A 23,289-nucleotide genomic window follows, 5' to 3' on the forward strand; every position below is an offset into this window, starting at 1 on the left:
TTTATACATTACTGTTTTCAACCATGCCGGATGCACTGAGGTGTTCACTGAAAGTAATCTTGCATATGGTGGCTACTAATGTAACCTTGTCTGATATAGTCACTGTTACAACACTAATAATATGTGATGAGACCCATTGAATATAAGTAGCTCTTATTACAGAGAAGGTTGGAGACTCCTGCACCAGAAGATTGTTGTGTGACGAATAATACACATGTCTACATTTGGCATAAATGTACATTCTCACATTTATTTTCTTCATAGGATAAATTATTTTCTATATGGATAAAAAGCCCTTCTATTAACCCCATGAAAAATAGACCATCACCGACCCACCAAACACATGTGCATTATTCTTTTTATTCAGACCTTGCTTTGCTTGTGTTTCCATGTTGGGAAAGACCATGCAAAGTGATTGTAAATTCACACGATCCTACATGTTTGGTGTGTTATGCTTTTTTGCATTCTTCCTGCCCTCCAGTAATGCCTTGTTTTCCACCTTTAACCCTAAGCTTAGCATTGCAGTAGGGAGGTTGTACTCACGGGCGTTCTGCCATTCTGAGTTCAGTCTTGGAGCCTATCCCCACAGAGCCTCATTCTTTCAATAGGGGCCTTGAAATGCATATACATTTAATCTAAACTAAATCGTAGATTGCATACCATCTAAAATCGAAATACAGCGTAGGTGCACAGAACGTTTTGAAATCGTGGCCAATATGCATAAGAACGTAGATATATCTTTTTGTTTGTATGACAGACTTTCTTTAGAAAAAATATTATCTTGAAAGAACTATGTCCTAAATATTGTTTATAAATGTATTATTCCAATTGGATTCCACATTTCTGTTACTCCAATCAGGTAATATTTTTGTAAATGATACTGAACACAAAATATTTCTGGCAGACTGTCAGACGATATTTTTGTTACAATATTATGGCACATTGCCATCAGTACATAGGCACATAGACACAAAAGTGGAGTTGCAAACATACAGAGGTATACACCCAAAACAACACATGTTAAGCACCAAAAGGCCGAGATTACACAGTATAATGTTGATTTATGTTTACCCTTGTGCTATACTTCTTCTCACATAGGGGTCCATTAGGATGGCGGGCAGACTTTGCCCGCCCGCCATCCCCGTGCAAAACGGGACCGCCCGCCATCGGAGCGGCGGTCCCGCCTTGGCCATTAGGATGCACCCGCCACACTGGCGGGCGCATCCTGTATTTTTACCATTGCGGCGGGCGTACTGAAAGCGCCGCCCGCCGCAATGGTAAAAATGCACGTTGTGCATTTCAAAGCACAACATGACAGGCACCACGCGGTGCCTGCAATGTTGCACTTTGAAATGCGGGGGGTACCATAGGTCCCCCCATGTGCACCCCCCCATACCCCAGAGTCCCAGGTGGCCTGCAACGGCCCCGCAGCGAGTCTCCGCATGCCTTTCCATGGCGGATTTGCTGCCACGGAAAGGCGTTCCCCAAAGCCCATCATAATATGGCTGGCGGTGTCTAATAGACACCGCCACCATATTAAACATTTTCCGCCTCGGCCGCAAGGCGACCGCGGCGGACGGTCCTTCCGTCCGCCGCGGTCCCCCCGCCATACTAATATGGCGGGGGGGTAATGGGTGGCGGGCGGCAAAGGATGTCGGGCGGATCGCCACCACCCGCATGGCGGTGGCGATCCGCCCGACATCCTAATGGGCCCCATTGTTTTAATCCCCATATTTCTACCCCACACCTTTTGAATTCTGCTATGTTATAGCCTCCACTAGCCCTGCAGGAAGCTAATCCCATGAATTTACCACCTTGAGCCATTACCAGCATCTTTTTTTGTTTTGCATACTTGTGTTCAAAAGTTGCATACCTGATGGAGTATATTTCCCTCTTGTACTGCATTTATCTGCACCATGTATTGTAATGTATGCCCTTTTATCACCTCTTGTACTCTTCTATCCCTTTTCGATGCTATTTAATTTTATAGTCATTTACTTTGTTTAGCTGAAGTCATATTAAGACTATGTTCCAGTGCACAAATACACATAATATTCAGCATTGACAGTAGCTATGCAGCCTTAATTTTTCGAATAGGCATGTCTCATGGGATGGCAGCCAGCAGATGCCAGGGGTTGGCAGCCAGCAGATGCCAGCGGTTGACAGCCAGTAGATGCCAGGGGTTCGCAGCCAGTAGATGCCAGGGGTTGGCAGCCAGTGGACGCCAGGGGTTGACAGCCAGTGGATGCCAGGGGTTGGCAGGCAGTAGATGCCAGGTGTTGGCAGCCAGCAGATATAAGGTATAGGTCTGGTGACCATCTGACTGAAGGGGGAGCAGACATGCGCATGCACAGATACAGCAATCGTGGATACATAGAGAATAAGGCTGACATATGCATACATAGACACTCAGACATGTACACAACACTCGATCCTTCACCCTCATGCAGAACTAAGCTGCAGCATTCGAGCTTTGTAATTTCCTTCTCTTCATCCATTTCCCAACTTTGCTGACGTCACCTGCTCCCACGGATACTCTTCTGAGTGACAGTGTGCTTTTTGAATGCTCATGTTAGTTTATGTAATTGATGGTGTGCAATTCTCTATAGATGGATTCAGTAAAGGAGTATGTTGACATTCAGTTTGCCGTAAAAGAGACAAGCTGCAAGTCCAAAGACATCGGGAAAGATGACTTCGAGCTCAATAAATGTGAACACAAGGAAAATGGGGTAAGTGACTCTGTTAGCTATGCCCACCGCCTGTTGGTAGTGAGAAGAGTGAAGTTAATTTACTCATTAGTAAGGGCTGTTGTGTTGCAATGTGTTGTTGTTTTCTCTGCAGTGGCTCTGTACATGTGGCTGTCGGACATGAGTATGCTTGTCTGTGCTGCCTCTAGCTAAATTGGCAGTAGAGTAGTGTGGTGGCATAGAAGATCCGATTGCCCAATGGTTGCAAAGCACTGCACACACAGACAATCCAAACCGTGGACAGCCAGGAGTGCAGAGTCTGTCCACAAAAGGGGTGAAGGAGTTCCCAGCGCCCTGCTGTACCATGGAATACCAGCCCTGAGAAAAACACAGCATCAAAATGGGCACAAAAAATGGTTGAGATTGACTCTGCGTACATAACTTGACAAATGTACTCATAAAGGAACACAAATGCGGACAGTCAAGGAGTGAAACTGATTCGAACCTGAAACAAGCTACTTGAGATCATTGCACCACATGTCCTAGCATCTGATAAATTCCTCCTGATAGGTGATTTTAATTACCACGAGGAACTACAAGCTAACCTGGATACCGAAAAGTTAATCTCCAACATGAATACTCTGAGTCTTGTTCAGAAGGTCATAGGCCCCATACACCGGCTGGTCACACGTTGGACCTCCTCTTTTCAAACTCCCCTGATATCATGGTAGACCCTCCCATCGTATTACTTTGGGCAGATCATTACTCATTGAAATTTTACTTTCCCATCACCATAGCTAAAGTGGCACTCGAAAGCGAACTTACATTACGCAGGCCCCTGAAAAAAATCACATTACCCAAGTTTTCAAAACACTTTCACCCTGATTTGGTAACTCCTACCATAAGTGCAAGTATAGCAGCACAACATTTTGACAATGCCATAGAGACAGCAGTGGACAAAATTGCCCCCCCTGAGTAAAGTCAAGTGTAAGATTAGAACTGCCCCTTGGTTTACAGAGCAGTTAAAAATCACTAAATACCTATGCAGAACTGCTGAGAAAAAATGGAGGAAAAGCAAAGATCAGGCCGACCGAAAAGCATACAAAATATTGCACTCCAGCTATATGAGTGACATAAAGGCGACAAAGAGAGCATTCCTTACGGAGCGGATAAATAAAGCTGCAAACTCCTCCAAAGAACATTACCAAATCTTGAAAGAATTTACCACCTCCAGAAACCCGTCAGCAATACCGAATTCCCAAGAGTGGACCAATGCTCTTTCGAACTTTTTCAAGGATAAAACAACTGCTATTCACCTCTCCTTTCCTCTTCATCAAAATACAACGCAGTCTGAAGCTCTGGCAAACTTGTCACCCGACCCGCTATATGTTCTGAATTAATTTGTAAAATTTGACTGCGATGCGACCATGTCAGTCGGGCTGAAAATAAAGTCCGGGTCTCCCACTGATCATATCTCCCCCAAACTCCTCTCTATACTTGCCCAGTCACTGGTGGAACATTTGACCAGCCTCTTCAACAAATCACTCACGGAGGCAGACTTCCCTACAATATGGAAAGCAGCAAGAATTAAACCAATCCTAAAAAAGCCCACGGCCGACCCTAACATCCTTTTAAACTACCAGCCCATCTCATTACTCCCATATTTCTAAAAATTCCACGAATTCTTTGTCAACAAACAGCTTGTGAGCCACCTTGAAAATCAAGGACTCCTAGGCCCTTCACAATCTGGCTTTAGGGCATCACACAGCATGGAGACAGCGTTGGTCGAGGTTGCTGACAATATCAGATTGGCTTTAGATAATCACCAATCAACCATCCTCGTCCTGCTCGACCTGTCTGCGGCCTTTGACACCATCTCCCATCACATTTTAATTCAACGGCTGTGGGAGATTGGTGTCAAAGGAAATGCCCTAAAATGGTTCACTAGCTACTTATCCGATCGTACAACAGCTGTCCAGATTGACAAAAACATAGCAGATAAAAGACCTGTTAAGATGGGTGTGCCACAGGGCTCTATCTTGAGCCCAACACTTTTCAATGTCTATATGACACCATTGGCCAGAGTGATCAGAGCCTATGGCTTTGATTTTCTATCCTATGCCGACGATACCCAGATTCTAATCACTCTGGGCCCAGATCCAAATGAAACCAAACAGCTTTTAAAAAATTGCCTGACCCATGTTAAGAAATGGATGAACGCCAATCACCTTCAGCTAAATGGCAGCAAATCAGAAATTAAGCTTTTTGGCAAAGCTGCAGAACTCTGGACTCATGAATGGTGGCCAACTAATCCGGGCAGTTGTCCAATGCCCAAGGAATCAGTCCGGAACTTAGGTTTTTACATGGACAACAAACTATCCATGAAAAACCAAATTAATCACATTGTGGGCACTTGCTTTGGACTAATGCGCAGCCTGAGGAAGGTCTTTAAGTGGATCCCTGTTGAGGCCCGGAAACCCCTAGTTCAGGGTCTATTCATAAATAGAATGGACTATGGGAATGCGCTTTTACTCTCCATAAATGAACACCTCCTGAAAAGGCTCCAGGTTCTTCAGAATACTGCAGCTCGGCTGGTTCTCAATCTTCCGCGAAGATCCTCATCGGCCCTCTGTTTGAAAAGCCTTCACTGGCTCCCGGTGAAAAAACTAATTCTTTTTAAAACTCTATGTTTGGCCCACAAACACATGTATGGAAACTGTCCAAAATACTGGTCTCAAAAGCTAAGATGATATCAGCCTTGAAAGGAACTCAGATCTAGTAATGAGTCTCGGCTGACGCCCCTGAGAATACAAACCTCCAGAAATGGCGGTCTCGCGTTTTCTTTTCTCGCCCCCGCCTCATGGAATAAAATGCCTCTTAATCTCCGCATTATCCCTGAACACAGCCGCTTTCGCAAGAAGCTGAAGACCTGGCTTTTTTCAAATTATACCACTTTGATGCTCCTGTCAGAGCAGTCTGCAAGCGCCATGAGACTCCCCGGATGTGATTTGTGCGTGATACAAATGTCCTCGAAACATGAATTCATCCCTGAAGGAGGTTCTGATGGTGGCAAAAGAATCCAGGGGCCGTATTACACATTATCACTGTTTGCGCCAGGCGCACCTTTCAAAAAGAGTGCTGGCGCAAACAGTGATAATGCCCCCCATTATGGTGTGTGCGATGCCCTCAGGGCAGGGGAGCAGCGCATTCATGTGAAAATACAGAACAGCCACTCCGTGTTTTCACAGTGCAGGCAGCACATGCCTGCACTTTCAAAGGGGTTAAGAGATCCCCTTGCAGGGGGCACAGTCAGTGACTGCACCTGCCTGCAAGGAGATGTCTGGGGGATCCATGGGACCCCCGTTACCCCTTGCAGAGGGTTGCTGTCAGGGTGCGCACTGACAGTGTGCCACCTTTTAAATGGCACACTTTCAGTGCGCCTCTTGCGGGCTTCTTTGACTCTGCGCCTATGTTTGTAGTATGGCGCTGGCGCATAGTCAAAGGAATTCCCTCTTTTACATAGGGCCCGCCCCTATGCAAATGAGGGAACACCCGTTGTTGATAGCGCTGGCGCTTTAAGTGTGTCAGCGCTATCGGCATTATAGAAGGGGACGCACAACCGTCTGCGTCCCCTTCTAAAATACCAAAGTGTCCTGGGGGGACGCGCAAATGCCTGTTGCACCCCCCTCCGGGGCACCATCTGTAATACGGCCCCAGGTCTGTCCTGGAATCGAAGACTGTTTAGATGTCGCCAGACAATTTGATATCCCAAAAATTCTGACCTTTATAAAATGGTGCTCAGACATCAGGGTCAATGGAAATACGAGTATGGGAGGAGCATCATCGCCCTTAGAACACCCTTGCAAATCAGGAGGGGACTGTGCAGTAAGAAGGTATTTACATTCTCTGTTGATTTTGTAGCATTTGCTGTGCATGTGGTCCAGTGTCAGACATACTCTTCTGACAAAACGTTGTATATTCTTTTAACAAGGAGGTTGGGATTTACTTTTCTATTCTCTAACCGCATGCTGAGGGAAATTTATTACGTGAACCAAGATACAATCTTGCTGGGGTACAGGGAATGCCTGTTTTCCAACACACGTGCTGCAATCAACAATGTCTCAACAGGTAATACTTTAGTAGGCAGTTTCACAAAGTAAAAACCTGAATTACAGTTGCACGGTGAGAAGGGGAGACAACAAAGATTTGTATGAAACTCATAGAGCAGTCTGTATTTAGAAACATATATAGACAGCAATAGTTATATCAGCACTATTTACATAGTATCTGGGTGTAACCAAAACATTCATGTGCACATATGTGTTCGTACAATAAGTGAGCGGCGCAAGTGACACATGAAATAATGTGAGGAACTGTGAACAGCTCAAAAAATATGATTTGAAAGAATGGTTACAAAACAGTATATTAGTAGTACAAAAAATAATCTACTGATTTGAGGAACCATGAAGAAGCCCAAAGATGCCCTGAATGGTTGATGGCATCACGCGGTGGCAAGCCTTTGAAACTTTGACAGATTTACCCTGGCCATAGGAGTTATTTTCTACCTCTTGTGGACTGTAACCCGGTCCTGATGATGACCTGACTTACTGACAGGTTGAAACGCCGTCGACCATTCAGCAAGGTTTATGGGCTATTTCCTGTCGTTTTTCTTGTTTTCTAACACACAACATAGTTTAAATAGTTGGAGAAGAACAATAATTATATTTCAAAATATATCAGAAACAAGGAAAGTACAAATGAGTCATATTGTTTTTTTTGTAATTCTGAAGTGTGATGGAAACAAACATTTTAATAGAATCAAAACAAAACGAGACGTTGTACTTGTATGATGGGCAAATGTTAAACATATACTGAAACCCTATTTCCACGTTATCGCTTATGCTCCATATAGAGTTAGCACTAGCAGTATAACTACTGCCGTTGTGGTTGTGGTACTTTTTTGGGCGAAACTGCGATACAATATCTATTTTGGTATTTACTAGGCCAAGCAAACTCCCATTTGCTTAGCTTTGAGTGGCTTTGGAAAGAAAAGTAAGACAATGCATTGTGCAGCCTTGTGTTACTTTGCATGAGGTAGGTGTTACATGGGTAGAGCATGGCTTTTCTCTACATCCATGGGTTTGCGTCAAAATGGTCTGCCTAACACTTCCAAGGTAACAAGGAGAAATATCTTTATTTCTCTTTGTTTCTTCCTCTTTGCATTCTGCAGCACACATGCAAAGAGGAACAAGATGATATACAAGTCGTGCAGCGGACAAGCGCAGCGGGCGCGCCGGTGGCGCGCCAAAGGCAAGCCCGTCTGCGCCCGGATGGGACCTAGGGCCCCTCCCCCTGTGTATTTTATTTTCACCTACACCTCTGCTGAACTATTGCACCTTCGGGGACCTTGGACTATCAGTGGTGAACTTTGTGAAAGCCTTGCCACCACTGGAATCTTGTCTTCGTCTCCTTACACTTCCCCTGCTCTCCTGGATGGTTCTCATAATTCCCCTATCACAACTACACACCCTGCCTCGATCCCTTCTAAACTTTCTATTTTTTATCTAAATAACCGTTCATTAGCCAAACATCAGGTCGAGATTTTCCATCTACTCGACACCCTCCACCCAGACATCCTGTTCCTTTCTGAAACCTGGCTGTCATCGGAGTCTACACCAAATATTCTGGCTGTCCTCCCTTATAACTATTATATTCTCCAGGCCAATCGACCAGACGGGAAGACGGGGGGAGGAGTTGCTGCCATCATTGCTCATTCACATATTTTCACCTCCCTCACTATCCCCGACACTCCGCTGGCTGAGATTCTTACTGTCACTTTGCACTCCAAAATTTTTCAATTGGCTTGTGTTCTTTGTTACCGCCCTCCTAATCCTTCCCCAAATTTTGTCCAATTCTTTAGCAATCTTGTTGCTGAGCTGGCAATTAATCATGCCAAGCTCCTCATTCTGGGGGACTTTAATTATTGGCCACATGATCCCATTGAGAGATCCTGCTCTAGACAGTTTAGGGATCTGCTTTCTGGGCTAAACTTCTCAGAACTTGTCACAGTAGCGACACATATTAAAGGACATACCCTGGACCAGGCCTGGAGCCTCAACTTAGACATTTTTGAGTTTGAGGTTTCCCCTTGTGCCTGGTCTGACCACTATTCTGTCTCATTTTCTATCAGCCTGCCGGCCATCATATCTACTCATTCGGCTGCCCCTGTTCTGATCCGAGATTGGAAGCACGTAGACATTCCTTCCATCTGTTCCAATCTCACTTCCACCCTCTCAGTTTTTCCAGATCTCTTGGACACTCAATGTCAGCCACATGTTCAAGCTGACGCTCTCTCTTCCTGGCTGACCCAGGCGAGATATACTTGTTCCCCCCTTAAGATTTTAAAAAACAAGCGACCCCACGACGCCCAACTTTGGTTTGTGGAAAAGTAAATTTTGCCATGTTGTATGTGCCTACGTGTTCCCCATGTTATGATATATGTGCATGATCGATATGCATGTATTCCCCTCTGATCGATTAAAGACGCAATTACAGTTGTGTCCATCTCTAGTATGCCAGTTTCCAGTCCTCGTGAACACAACGAATATTAGGCCTATGTAAAGCTACGTTGCCACGTTCTACAGTGTGCACGTTAATTCATTGAATTGTCCCCGTTTCTAGGCCTCAAAAGGGCCCGGACTCAGATTCAGCTCCTGTCTCCTGAAACCTCTCCAAGGAGCGATACAGCCCCCACCTGTATCCCTGACCCTTCACTTACTTCATGCCTCGCAGTGCCCGGCCCGGCCTGGCTCTGCCTCCCAGTCTGCCAAGAGTATGTTATGATTCTAGTTATCAGTCCAGCCCTCCTTCTCTGCATTCCTAAGCTACTGAATCACATCAATAGTTTCCGTCATGGTCTAGCCTTTATGTCTCCATGTAAGAGAAATACTGTATTAATATTCATAGAATATTCCTCGCACATGCAATACATTTAGAGTTATGCATGCACCAGTCTTAGTGTCTGTTAGCCTTTACCCTGATAACTTTTGGATTCCATCAACATGTACTATAAGCACCAGATACTAGATATGCCTAGGTACATGTCGCTCTGACCCTCCAGACTTTCGTCTCCTCTTCTAGTGCAGAAGTCATAGCCCCAGTTCTCCCCGGTAACACGTCATTGCCAGTTTGCGCGCACCACTAGGTTAAAGGTCCCAGCTGCTCAGGTAGCCCCCTCCATGTTTCCGCCCCTTTTTATGACATATTCTGTTACGTTTACATCACATGTCTATGTATACGCCCTGTACACACCTCTTGTTACACCCACTTTATGCCTTATCTTTCGCGACTGCTACAAACTCCGCCTACTGCTACGCCCCCTGTATTGAATGTAATGTATTTGTTTAACTATAAATATTGTGCACTGTTATTAAAAGTTAGCCTATTCCTGCCCCCGGCAGCTGCCATCCGATTCCCATGCAGGCTGTCCTGTTCCTGTCCTTTTATGATTAATTAAAGCCTGTATACTCCTGCTACCTCGTATCTTGACTCTTATTTATTGAGCTAACCTTTTATTGATTATAGTCAAAAATAGATCAGGTAATTAATTATTTATTTACCACATAATGGCGCCCGAATAGGGACTTGCCCTTTCCCCACGCGCCGGAGAAGCCACGCAGGCCCCCTGATCCTCTGCAGCCGTGACGGAACCATACCGTGCACGTGCAGATATTTCTGCTTCAAGTATCCCTCAGGCCCACGGAGGAGACGGAGGTTGCGGTCCAGCGTCCAGACGAGGCGGTGGAGGAACGCGGCGAGTCCCGACCAGAGCCCAAGCCGAGAGTCCAAGGTCCGAGGTATCCGGAGGCCCACATGTAACTGAAGTCCGAAGTTCGTCCGTCCGTCGTCGTAGCAGTCCAGTCCAGTCCGAGGCCTTCCGTTCTTGCTGCCCGGTGAGTACCGTTGCTGGGGTAGTATCTAGACAGGGTCAATTAATTTGTCTCTGGTCCGTGGGTTTGGGTACACAGATCCAACACGAAGTGTCCACCTAGGTGGATGCGGGTCCTGACGTGTCTCTTTATGAGACCGGTAAGTTTTCGTACTGTTTTAGCAGTACATCTAGTCAGTCCAGTCTGTTCTGTTCTCGAGAAATTCTTGTGTTCTGTTTTCAGTATTTCAGGTAATATTCTGTCCGAACTGTTATTTTAAATGTTAGTTCATGTGTTTTCAGTGTTGTGGTATGAGTGATTTGTTTCCTTAAAGTTATTATTGTGTTTATCGTGTATTGTATTGTGTTCAGATTCCAGTCTAGTTATGCCTCTGTTCTCAAGACTACGTCAGTTAAAAACTAGAAAAGGTCTGCTCGAAGAAGCAGTTCCTGTCCCGCCTAGGGACAGTCCAGGTCATTTTATGTATCATAAGCATGGCATAAGTGCCATATTATATCTAGACTTATGGGTCGAGTATACTAAAGATCTAGAAGAGAAATATAGATGGCCTGTATCAGGTACATGGGAGGCCGAGTGCATCATGCGAGTAGAAGAAGCATTATGGAAAAAGAAAGCCAGACAGTCCCAGAAAGATGCCATCGAGTTATGGCGCAAAGAATCTCATAAAAGAACCGAAAAAGAAATCAGAAAGTCAGAATTAAGTAGGGAATCCTCAGAAAGAGCCCAAGAAAGAGAATTAATCGAAATAGGTGAACGAGTTAAAGCCGAACAGTCAGACAGACAGAGAAATGCCCTTATTAAGGGTATGTATCCTCTTCTTGCCGAGGGCTTGCCAAAAGCAACCCCGGAAGCACCATGTAATTTTCCGCCACCATTAGTTCCGATTAAGCTACGTCACAAACCGACCGCAGCTGATATTTTTCTCTCGTCCTATTTGGACGACACAGTCCCAGAATATGCAAATCCTGTTCCGCCAGCTCCTGTAAATAATGTAATTCCTGCTCCTCCAGCCACCGGGGCACCTGTTACAGCACCTGTTACAGCACCTGTTACGGTACCCCCGGTCCAGCCCGTAGTACAAGTACCCGCTACATCAGTCACTCTCCCAGCACGAATAGTACCAGTCGACGATTCTAGTTTAGGGGCTGCGGGGGGAGGTCCTCCTGGTACCCCGCCGCCACACAAACGTGTAACGTTAGTCGAGTTACATGAACGTGCGTTACAGCGTACGCCCAAACAGCAGTCCGTTGCAGATATCAAGCGAGCTCTTACCAAATGCCGTTATGATCCAGTCCCAGGCGATGATAATATGGTTATATATTCATTGCGCGTAAGACGGGTGACCGAGTATTTGGACACCCTACCGAATATGAAAGAAGATCTAGACAGAGTATATCGTTTCATCCGTACAGGGGATGATCCAGAAAGTATTGGCGAAGCCATGTCTCTAAGGAAAGCTGAGACCCAGCTCATGCTATTAAAGTTTCTAGTTAATTGTTTAATAAGGGAACAAGATTATCCGACTAAAGATCCGACCGAAATGAAAGTCCTGACAAGGTGGAGTGATAATATAGCCGAGGGAAGACACAAGACACTAGGTAGTATAGAGAGTATGTACAAGAAAATTCGTAAGGAAATAATAAGGTTACACGAGAAACGCAAAGCAGTACAAGTAAGCGAGAAAGAAGACGACTCTTCTACTGAAGAGGTAGACGACGAGAATCCTACCAGAATAGCGTATGTAGGTAGAACTAGACTTCCAGACCGACATACACGCCTAGAACACAAGAAAGTCTTTCCTCCTCCAGCACCAGAACAAGGTTCTCTCGAGCAAGTATTTCAAGTTACCGATCACATTCTGAAATCACGAATCGGTTATAGTGAACTTAGTACTATGCATGAACAAGAACTAGCCCGATCAGCAGTCCGATGGACTACTGATTCTACCACTTTTCCAGACGAAATAGTGGCACAAATGTTTCTGAAACTGCCCCCAGCCGAGCAGCGACTGGTGGGTATGTATATGATCCAGCACCTCATTACACTGTATGAGGGACAACATTCTGATCCAGGTCCGTTACATGATGTTCTGATCGAGTTACTCCAGTATAGATGGAAAGGTTTAGGTACCGATTTAATTAGTATCATTCTAGAACAGCGCCACAAATATAGAACGTTCCTGAACCCGCATTTTGTTCACGTCTCACCTCCAGAAAGTAAACCATTTTACATAGATAGGCAGCATCCGTTACGGGAAGTACACCCAGTTAAGACAGAGGGTGGTGAAATGCAACGAGTATTTGTTTACACCCCTATCACAAAGATGGAACTCTTAGAGATGAAGAAATTAATTCCCTGTCACGACAAAGATCCAGCAGGGTTCCATCGAGAATTAAAAGACATGCTCCGTATGGGAGAATACACGTATCCAGATATCATTAAAATGCTAAAGGTCCTGTTGCCCGCAGGGGTATATGAAAAACTCAAGGAAAAAGAATGGGAGGTGGGAGAGAAAAAGATTGATTGGGCAGTTCTAGAAGCTGAAGATAAAATACGGGTACCAGGTACCGGTCTTGGGGAGAAATGTAAAGAATTACCCGAGTTATTGATTCAGGTTTTGCCAAGGTTATTAGCCACGAAAAAGGAAGATTGGGATGCAATCTCAGCATGCAAACAGAAACAGGATGAAGATACTAGTGATTTTTATTCTAGATTCGAGAAATGTTTCATTATTAACAGTGGTTTGAAAACAGGTAGCGAGTCATACCCTCATCTTTTTGTTACTAAACTAGTCGAGAATTCAAGTCCACAAGTTAAAAATCGAGTTTTGAAAGTCGAAAGTACCTGGCAAGCTAATACCCCGTCACAAATGCTTCAAATGCTCCAGTATCACCAGAATAGAATCAGGGAAGAGCAAGAACACGAAAAGAGACGTATGAAAGACACGAAAATGAAAGTATTAGTTGCACAATCTGTTCCACAAGACAGTCAGAAGAGGGGTCCGAATCAAGCCAGTCATCCTGCAGCTCCAGTTAAAGGGACATGCAATTATTGTAAACAGCCAGGTCATTTTATAAACGAGTGTGCAGTTCTGAAACACAACATAGCAACTGGTAAGACTAAAGAAAGACCACGTCTGCCTAGACAAGAACAAGTTTCACAGATTTCTCAGTCACCACAGAATGCACAACAGACAGTTCCAGCACCGCAGCCTATCGCTGCAACACAACATGTTACACAGCAGATGTACCAGTATGCACAGTCAGAGTATCCAGAGTATCAACAGTATTCATGAAACAGCCTAGAGAGGGAGGTAGGCTTGCCTCTCATCGAGATACCTGTAGATCAAGAGGGTCCCTATGTACACAGTCAAGTATTAGGGAAAGACAGAAAGTTTTTGATTGATACAGGGGCAAGTAGGACTACTATCAGTCATGACGAGGTTCCAGGGGCTCCGCTCTCAGGCTCTAGAAATGTTTCCCTTGGATTTTCAGGAAAGCCTATTGTGAACGAGATTTCAAAGCCAGTTTCTCTAGAAGTTGGTCCATTATCCCGAACTACTGATTTGTTACTTACGAAGTCATGTCCAGAAAATTTGTTAGGCATTAAAACATTGAAAGAATTAGGTGCAGTTATTTGCTGCTCCCCAGAAGGAATCCGATTGTTTTTAAGAGACTTTAAAGGTCACTATGTATTACGTGATTTTGATCCAAGGTTACTAAATGTCCCGCAGCATCTATGGGCGCAAGGTCCAACTGATGTAGGTTTTATGCAAATCACACCCCATCGTGTGACTCTCAAGCAAGGTATAGTCTTGCCACGAATCAGACAGTACAGATTGCCACCTGAGGCTGTAACAGCCTTATCCAAAATTATTGATGAGCTTATTTCTCAAGGAGTGGTTGTAGAAACTGACTCCAATGTATGTAATTCTCCTATCATTCCAGTCATGAAACGTACTGATCCAAATGCACTTCCAGTATATCGATTAGTGATTGACCTTCGAGAACTTAATAAATGTATCATACCCCAGTATCCAGTAGTCCCAGATATTTCTTCCCTATTGACAGCCATTGATTCTGAAGCCACGTTCTTTACTGTAATTGATCTCAAGAACGCATTTTTCAGTGTCCCCATTCATCCAGACAGCCAGTACCTTTTTGGTTTTTGTTTAAATGGAAGGAGCTATAAATTCACACGAGCTCCTCAAGGTTTCACAGAAAGTCCTAGTATTTATAGTCAAGCACTTAAAAGACAACTAGACAATATTCACATGCCAACTGACACTGCCCTGCTCCAGTATGTCGATGATCTATTGATCACAGCCCGTTCTGAACGTGACTGCGAGCATGCGTCACTTACAGTCCTGTATTTCCTAGCCGAGATGGGGCACAAGGTGTCCCCTTCGAAGCTTCAATTCTGTGTCCAGCAAGTGATCTACTTAGGCCACTTACTGTCCAAGTGGGGTAGGCAGTTGACACCAGACCGTATCCAGTTAATAGCGAGTCTTCCACAGCCCAAGACACAGAAGGAGGTACGAGCTTTTATTGGCCTCACTTCTTACTGCAGACAATGGATTCCTCAGTATGCATTTCTAGCTAAGCCACTGATACAGTTAACGACACAGGAGGCAGCCGTATCGACTGTCCTCCCTTGGACATCTGAACATACACTTGTTTTTAATGAATTAAAGAAAGCTTTATGCCAAGCACCTGTTCTAGCTACACCGAACTACAGTAAGTCTTTTACACTTTTTGTCACAGAACGTGATGGTACTGCATTATCTGTTCTCACACAAGATCAAGCAGGACAGTACAAGCCCTGTGCTTATTTTTCGAGCACACTAGATCCAGTAGCCCAGGCTCTGCCTGCGTGCCTCAAGTCAGTTGCAGCCACAGCTCTAGCTATCAGACAAAGTGATTCCATAGTATTAGGACACTCCCTGACAGTACAAGTTCCACATTCCGTGGAAGTTCTTTTAAATCGAACACAGACTCAGCACTTGACAATTGCACGTTTAACAGGTTATGAACTGACACTGTTCCAGCCACACATAGAAATCAGACGCTGCAACGTTCTAAATCCTGCTATACTGTTACCATCAGTTACTTCAAATCCTGCCACACATGACTGTGTGGAAGTAGTTAACACTATGACTAAGCCAAGACAAGACCTGACAGACATTGCATTACCTAATCCCGACCTCACACTTTATGTGGATGGTTCATGTATGAGAACTAGTGTCGTGTATTTCTATAGGTTCTGAATCGATCCCCCTATTCCTGACCCTATTCTGGTTAAACTACCTAGCTAGTTAACTAACAGTCAGCCCATGAGGCAAGAAATTCCCCATGATGCAGATACCGTTATCTGACGCAGTCACACTACGGCACAGGAACGTGTTATCTGATTAGGTCATAACGCTTGAGATCTAATTAGACAAGCGATATTCCTCCAGCCCCTGATAAGGCATACGACGTTCTCATAACAAATCAAACCTATGACAACCTGGATAATCCGTGCGGCCATTGTTTTGATTTCACAGAGAACTTTAGTAAAGAATGTGCTAACGAGCAAGTCGTATGACATCTTTATTGACGTACCTATGTCCATCCTTACGTCAATCCCGGCACCTTTAAGGTATAAATATTGCCGATCTTGCCCTATGCAAAACACACGCGTGGTGACAAGACGGAGCAGCCACACTTGCCGAAGCCGAGAGCAGAAGCAGACCCCGCAGGCAGCAGCCCCGCCTTCCTGACGCGCTGAGAGACGCGCTGCTATCTCAAGCCGAGAGACCCAGCACCGGCGCTTCCGGGTAGCCCTCGCAGGCAGCCTGGAATATCGAGAGCAGAGAAAGAGATACCATTCCTCATTCATCCTAAATTCCAGGTACAGAACTGAATAACCCCTCCTAGAGAATTCTTTAGTTATTCACTTGGCAAAAACAAACTTAACTTAAACTGTAACTTTCTATTCCCGCCCACGCATTAGACTTAGGTCAGGTACACGGGGTAGGCGTATTTAGAAACACCAGTTGAGCACGTTTAGTCAAATGTATATGTGTATGTAAATATATTTTAATCATTTTAAACATCATATGGCTCAGAAACCATATCAATGTTTTTACAGTATTATTTTATACTATTGCTTCTAATGTATGCACTTTACTTAACTATAAGTATCGCAATAATATCGATCCATTTCTCTTGTACGAGAAAAGAGACTGATCAATAAATAACATCTTTTTATTGAACACGCCCGTCTCTTCCTTTTCTCTACATTCTGATGAGACTAAGAATGCACGTACTGACTGAGTAAAATAATTGCCTTGTGCTCACACGACTCTTGAGATTGACTCTTGATTAGGGGAGAGCAAAGTTGTCATGTTCTATGGTTGTCAGAAACTAAATCCCTTCTTGTCTAATCAGGGGAGTTAATCCTTCCTTGAACATTCGAGAAAGTTTCTAGCGAACTCTGAGCTTAGCAGGCAAACCCAAAAATTAAGTCTAGTATCGACAGTAGTAGACCTAGTTAACGTCTGGCCTAGGCCTTTACTGCTGTAGGTACTATTCCAATGCGCAGAGCCTATTGGGAAAATAGGAACTACACTACATGGCGCCCAACGCGTTTGGAAAGGGCGATAAAACTAACGTAAGACATTTAGAGTAACTCAGTCGTGCTTTCTCACTCAGACCCCTTTTCCAAAATACTCCAAAGACGTCTGGAGTGGGTGAAAGGTTATAAATCCTCCAAAACCTCGCAGGAGGGAACTCCTATGTATGGTTCTTGGTATAGTCAACGTTGAAGGATAAAACAGTTCCAAAATATTGTGCACCTAATCTCTGTTTCCATAAAGAAACCTGATCTGCAAATAAACATAATACCATCCTGTCTGTAAAATGGGAGACAGTGATGGAGAAAGAGAAGCAGTTAGATTAGCGGCTGAAATAGCAGCAGCTGATAATGCTGCACTAGATGCGGACGCGGATATAATACTCATTCCGGTCGCCAAAAGGAGATCTATAACCTTAAAACTTATAGAAAATGGACTGACACCTAGAGGTGGCACAGTCATATTCGTAATCGAGGCACACGAATATCGGCAGACAGAGGTATACTATACATGGATACATTTTCCAGCAGCAAATGCTGTAACAAAGTACTTCCACTATTACAAAATAGAGGTTCCTCCAGAAACGTACACTCCTTTCGAGGAGGTGGAAGTACCACTCAAATTCCAAGAGCATTTGCTCTTATTTGATGGCGCCCTAAAACATAATAATCACATTACAAGGCTCGGTCCTTTAGGAAGACCAGGAGCAACGTGGCCGGTCTTAGCCGGATACACACCACATCCAGACATCGACGAGATGCCTGCACCAGAGCTATTAATACAGCTAAAACAACTACTAAAAATTCACAGACAATTAGTTCAGTATGTAATGCGGACTTCTACAATTCAGCCAGCGATTAAACTACCACAGCTGACCTCTCACCAGGGGAACACAAATAAAATTACACCACAGAACATCCAATCCTGCCTAGGTAAGGTTCCAGCTAAACGGGAACAGATACCATTCTGGTTGGCACAGAAAATCACCCAAATAGAGGCGGTGTTTCCTGACACCACCCCGCTAGAAAAACACAGGATTCTGACTATATGTCTCCCAATGGGAATCGCACCACACATTGAGGACTGTGACACTTGGGGTACAGTCTTTGCTTCCATCTACACAAAAACGCACGGTGTCCCATCCATTTCGGTGATACCAGATGTGCTAAAACTAATTCAAGATGAATACGGTCCAGAACCTGCTTTAACTCTTGGTATGAAATTACTGAAAGACTTCAAGCAGGTCTCGGCTATATTACTAGCCAACATAAAAGGTGAAGCAGCAAACGTGGCGATCCGCCAGAGGTTAAAAGAGACAGATATAGCAGACCAACCAGCTGAAATTGCCAGAATCATAGAAAAATCCTATGAAGAACTAGGCAGAGATAGTCTAGGTGGAATACCGGTAAAACCGCAACTGACTACAAGTCCAGAAAAAATATTTTTTAATAATAATAATTCACCAAAAAAGAACTGGGATGGAAACAAACAATCCAATCCAAAAGAAAAGAAATTCCAGTCCAGAGGAAGGTCTCCTAGGCGAAGAGAGAAATCTCCAAACCCGAGACAAAGGTCACCTCAGAGTGAACCCTCTGGGAATAGATATAACCTTAGAAATAGGGATAATATTAAAAAACCTGATAGATATCAAGACATTGATACACGTCCCTCTCAATCTTTTCAGAATTCCTCGCAGAAATCGGAAAGAAGAGGACGATCAGAAGAGCACGCCAAGTCCAAAGACAAGGAACCTGCTCAACTGAAAAAGAAATCACAATTTCCAAAAAAGAAGGTAGCCAGTATCAAGGTAGTTAACAATGCCGAGAATACTGAGGACACAATTGAAAAACGGAGAGTGGGCTCAGACAATGCTAGACAGCGCAGTAGAGGTGAGCATAGCTCGCAAAGTCCTTATGAATCATCTGGAGACAGTGGACACGAATGAATACCTTCAAGTGGAAACTGCAGATACCAGAGTTAGCAAGCCCCACAAAATATACGAGATAACATTACGTATAGAGGGAGATAAGACTAGGAAAATAAGGGGACTATTTTTGGATAACCTATCCAAAGGCTATGACATCCTTCTAGCTGAAAAAGACTGGCCACCGGAGTTTGTCAGGGAGTGCCCTCATGGCGAAGAAGTAATTATGCCTGCCTTCTCGAATCAAATACCGATTCATAAAAAATACACACTTGCTAGAAAGTGGGCAGTGGCCTTAGCACCTGCTTTATATAAAAATCATGTAGGATGGGATGAGGATTCTCCTCCTCACAAAGTCCAGTTAAAATCACAACCAACTGCACAAAGGCAGTACCCAATTAAGCAAGAAGCTAAAAAACAAGTAAATGAAATACTAGATCAGCTAGAATACCAAGGGGTGATTGAAACTTGCACCTCACAAATGAACAATCCTTTGTTTCCGGTCTCCAAACCAGACAATTCGTACCGTCTAGTTTTGGATTACCGACACCTTAACACATGTTGCAAAACTTTTGCAGTACAAAACTCACACAGTGCTGCACTAATGAATAACATAGTGCGCAAAAAATACAAAACAACCTTGGACATCTCCAACGGATTCTTTTGTCAAAACATAGCACCAGAGAGCAGATATTTAACTGCATTCTCAGTAAATGGCACTCAAAAACAATTCTGTCGGTTAGCCCAGGGGTACAAGAATAGCCCGGGGGTATTCTCAGCGAGAGTAACAGAATTACTACAACAATATGATGATGAAGCATTATCTTATGTCGATGACATTTACTTAACAGATGATGACTTGGAAACTCACTTGAAAAGAGTGAACACCATAATACTTGGTTTCGCTGCAGAGGGTTACAAATTCAACTTCAAAAAGTCCAGAATTGCCCATCTGACGGTCCTATTCTTAGGATATGAGTTATCAAGTGAAGGCAAAAGCCTGGCAGACAATTTCCTAGAGAAATGTGCCGTAATCCAAGCTCCTAAAACACTAAAAAACCTACAGTCAATTCTAGGCTTCCTAAATTTCGGAAGAACTTACATTGCTAATTACGCAGAAAGGGTCAAGCCCCTTTACGATCTAATTAAACCAGACTTTAAAAGATCCAGTTGGACTCAAACACACACAGAAATTTTGAGATCCTTACAAACAGACATGCTAATTAAAACAAAATTAGAAACCCGTGATAATACACGCAACCTTGTGATCCAAGTCATCCCAGGGAAATGCGGATACACATACCTGACCTCTAATGAGGGAGAAAAGGTACCAATTGCATTCAAATCACATTTGTACACAAAAGCTGAACAGAGATTCAACAACAAAGGAAAAATGGTTCAAGCAGTTCAAACCGCAATAGCTAGAGAAAAAGACATAGCTGATGGTAGACATATCACAGTCAGAACAGCTGAATCAGCCTTCGAGGCATTAACAACACCGTGTAATTTACCAACAACAACATTGGATCCAGATTGGTTGCAATGGGTAAATTCAATCACAACGGACAAAGTATACTACTTCTTTGATCCAGAACTAGAAGAATTAAAAAATCTAAAATATGAAAAAACGTATCCTCTGCCAATCGACATTCTGCCTCTAAGACATTACGCCTGTGTAATCTATACAGACGGACATGCTCAACCCTCCGTTTGGGGAGAACATGCATACAATCCCACATGTGAGATTACAAAAGAAGTGTGGCACGGAGGTAAACTAAGACCTCTATTAACAAAATCACACTCAGTAGAAACTAATTCAGAACTACAAACTGAAATATTAGCTTTGAAAATGGCGCTAGATAATGCGGATCGCGAATTCCCGACACTTATAGTGTCAGATTCATATTTCTGCGTCAAAGCATATAACAAGGATTTGCAGACATGGATTCAGAACGGTTACAAAGATGACACAGGTGCACCAATAAAGCAGAGACTTCTCTGGGAACAAGTAGCTCTTTTGAAGAAAGAACTACCAAAGACTCACGTGACTCACTCACTGAGTCATCAACGTGATGGCGTTCACGTTGTGGGGAATTCATTGGCTGAGACAGCCGCAGCGGCAGCCACTAAATCGGCTCCCGTAGATCGAAAAAAGCGTACATTAAAATACATTGACGGCGAAACATTGCTGGCGGTGAAAACGTCATCAAAAGGCGACTGCTCAGCGTTACCGATCAACTATCCACTCAATTATACATACATAATCGATGCAAACTCCGTCCCTTTTGCTCGAATCCCTGGAGTGGGGGATAGAGTGATTCCAAACATGGACAGGAGAAACTTGTTAATCGCAGACGCACACATGGGCGAGGGTCACAGACACCTTAAATTAAAAGATTCTCTGGAAGAATTACAATCACGGTACTGGTGGCCAGGCATGAGCCTGCACTACACCATGTTTGTAAAAAACTGCCCAAACTGTAACAGAGATCGCAGTGGGGAGAGAAGCAGTTTAATACCTCGTCGTATCAAGGCAGATAATATTACCAGCAAAAAGAATGGCTTGCGATTAACATACACAGGCTAGTTCCACTTATAATGTAGATCCACAGCACTCGGCTGACGTCCGGACTGTTATACAAGATTTGCGAGTCTAAATGGCATATACGCTAAGAGCATGCTACGTTCGACCAATTTTTCTTTTTCTCAGGCAATCCAGCCTGGGGGGGGAAGGAATGGCCAAATGAGCACAGCCCAGCGGGAATCTTCTCACTTCCTTCCTGAGGGTATGGGATGGTGTAAAGAAAAAACCAAGACAGAAAGCAATCTATAATAGAAAGGATATTAGGTTCGGGAGCTGGGTGGGTCAAACATCTAATAAGTGTCCAACGTAGTCTAAATAACTTGCCAAGAAATTCTCTGAAGGGATTCAGTCCGTACGAATTATTATTCGGAACTAGGATGTTGATCTCTGACCTTGATAGTCAGACTTCAGTGGTAACAGAAAAAACCTTTGATGTCAAAGACCGTTTGGCTATTTTGCAGGACTTAAACAAAACAAGAAAAGACCTGAGCAACATACAGTTGAAACAACAGCCAACAACCACTGAAGATTCACCACCTGTCCCAGCAAGACCTGTCTGGATTCCAAAAGTCGGGGATCTAGTCAGGGAAAAGATCGCGGTAAAGAAGGAATTTGGGCCTTCTTACAGAAAAGCAGTTCCTGTCTTGTCTGTCAACGGGACAAGATCAGTTGTACTACCGCCACTTGCTGGAAAAAAGGAGAACCGAGTTGTATCCATCGACCTGGTAAAACCACAACATGTGGCCGATAACAAACAGTAGGCCAAGTGGACTCCCAATAAGTAGCAGAACACCAAGGTTTGCTACCAGTACAGAGGTCCTAACAAAGAGGCTCATCACATTCGAAACGCCTACAGAAGAACAACAAGGACTATGCAACAATGCAATAGAACTTAGACCTCTGAAAACCCAAATAAAGACATTTAGTAGAGACACACCAATCTATACAGAAGTACCAAGTGAAAATGCAAGAAACAAAAATCCTGAACCAATTGGAACAATTGACAGAACTGCATCCGGTTACTTCATCAACTTCGATGATTCCTCTGAAGGCTTCAGCGAACAAAAGACACAGCCATCATCAAAATCCTTTAAAGACAAAGCAAAGGAGCTTTTGAAACAACTAAAAGAAACATATCTGATTTCTCCATGGATTGAATTTTGGGTGGGTTTTGGTGCATTTATCCTCATACTTTGGCTCATCATGGTATTTACCTTGGGACGCTTCATTGAGGGAAAATATGCTAAAATGGACACAGCAAGTCAGAACATCAACTTGGTCCTCAAACCACACACATCTTCACACGTCGAGAAACGAGAACTTTCTTCAGAACTTTCTTCAGCCAACTTCACAGCAATTCCAATACCTGGTGGGGTAGCCTGGGACAACACTGACTATGAAATTTATGGTCCGGTCGAGATCCTGAAATATCCACACCAAATCAAGATCTCTTTGAGTGACTTTGCAAAACCAAACTCATTTGCTGATGATTGGGACTTTGAAAGTATTAACAATATGATGTCTGACTT

At 43.9% G+C, this 23,289-nt stretch overlaps 1 long non-coding RNA gene across 1 annotated transcript in view; it reads left to right on the forward strand.

Annotated features, from left to right (window-relative positions):
* The first annotated feature begins 2,684 nt into the window (after positions 1-2,684).
* LOC144785199 (uncharacterized) overlaps positions 2,685-23,289 on the forward strand; it is a 106,093-nt gene continuing 85,488 nt past the window's right edge. The window contains exon 1 of the long non-coding RNA XR_013601808.1: positions 2,685-2,729. This is a non-coding gene — a long non-coding RNA (uncharacterized LOC144785199). The remainder of the gene's footprint in view (positions 2,730-23,289) is intronic.

Source organism: Lissotriton helveticus, chromosome 10 (genome assembly GCF_964261635.1).
Source record: "Lissotriton helveticus chromosome 10, aLisHel1.1, whole genome shotgun sequence".
In the NCBI taxonomy this organism is placed as follows: Eukaryota; Metazoa; Chordata; class Amphibia; order Caudata; family Salamandridae; genus Lissotriton; species Lissotriton helveticus.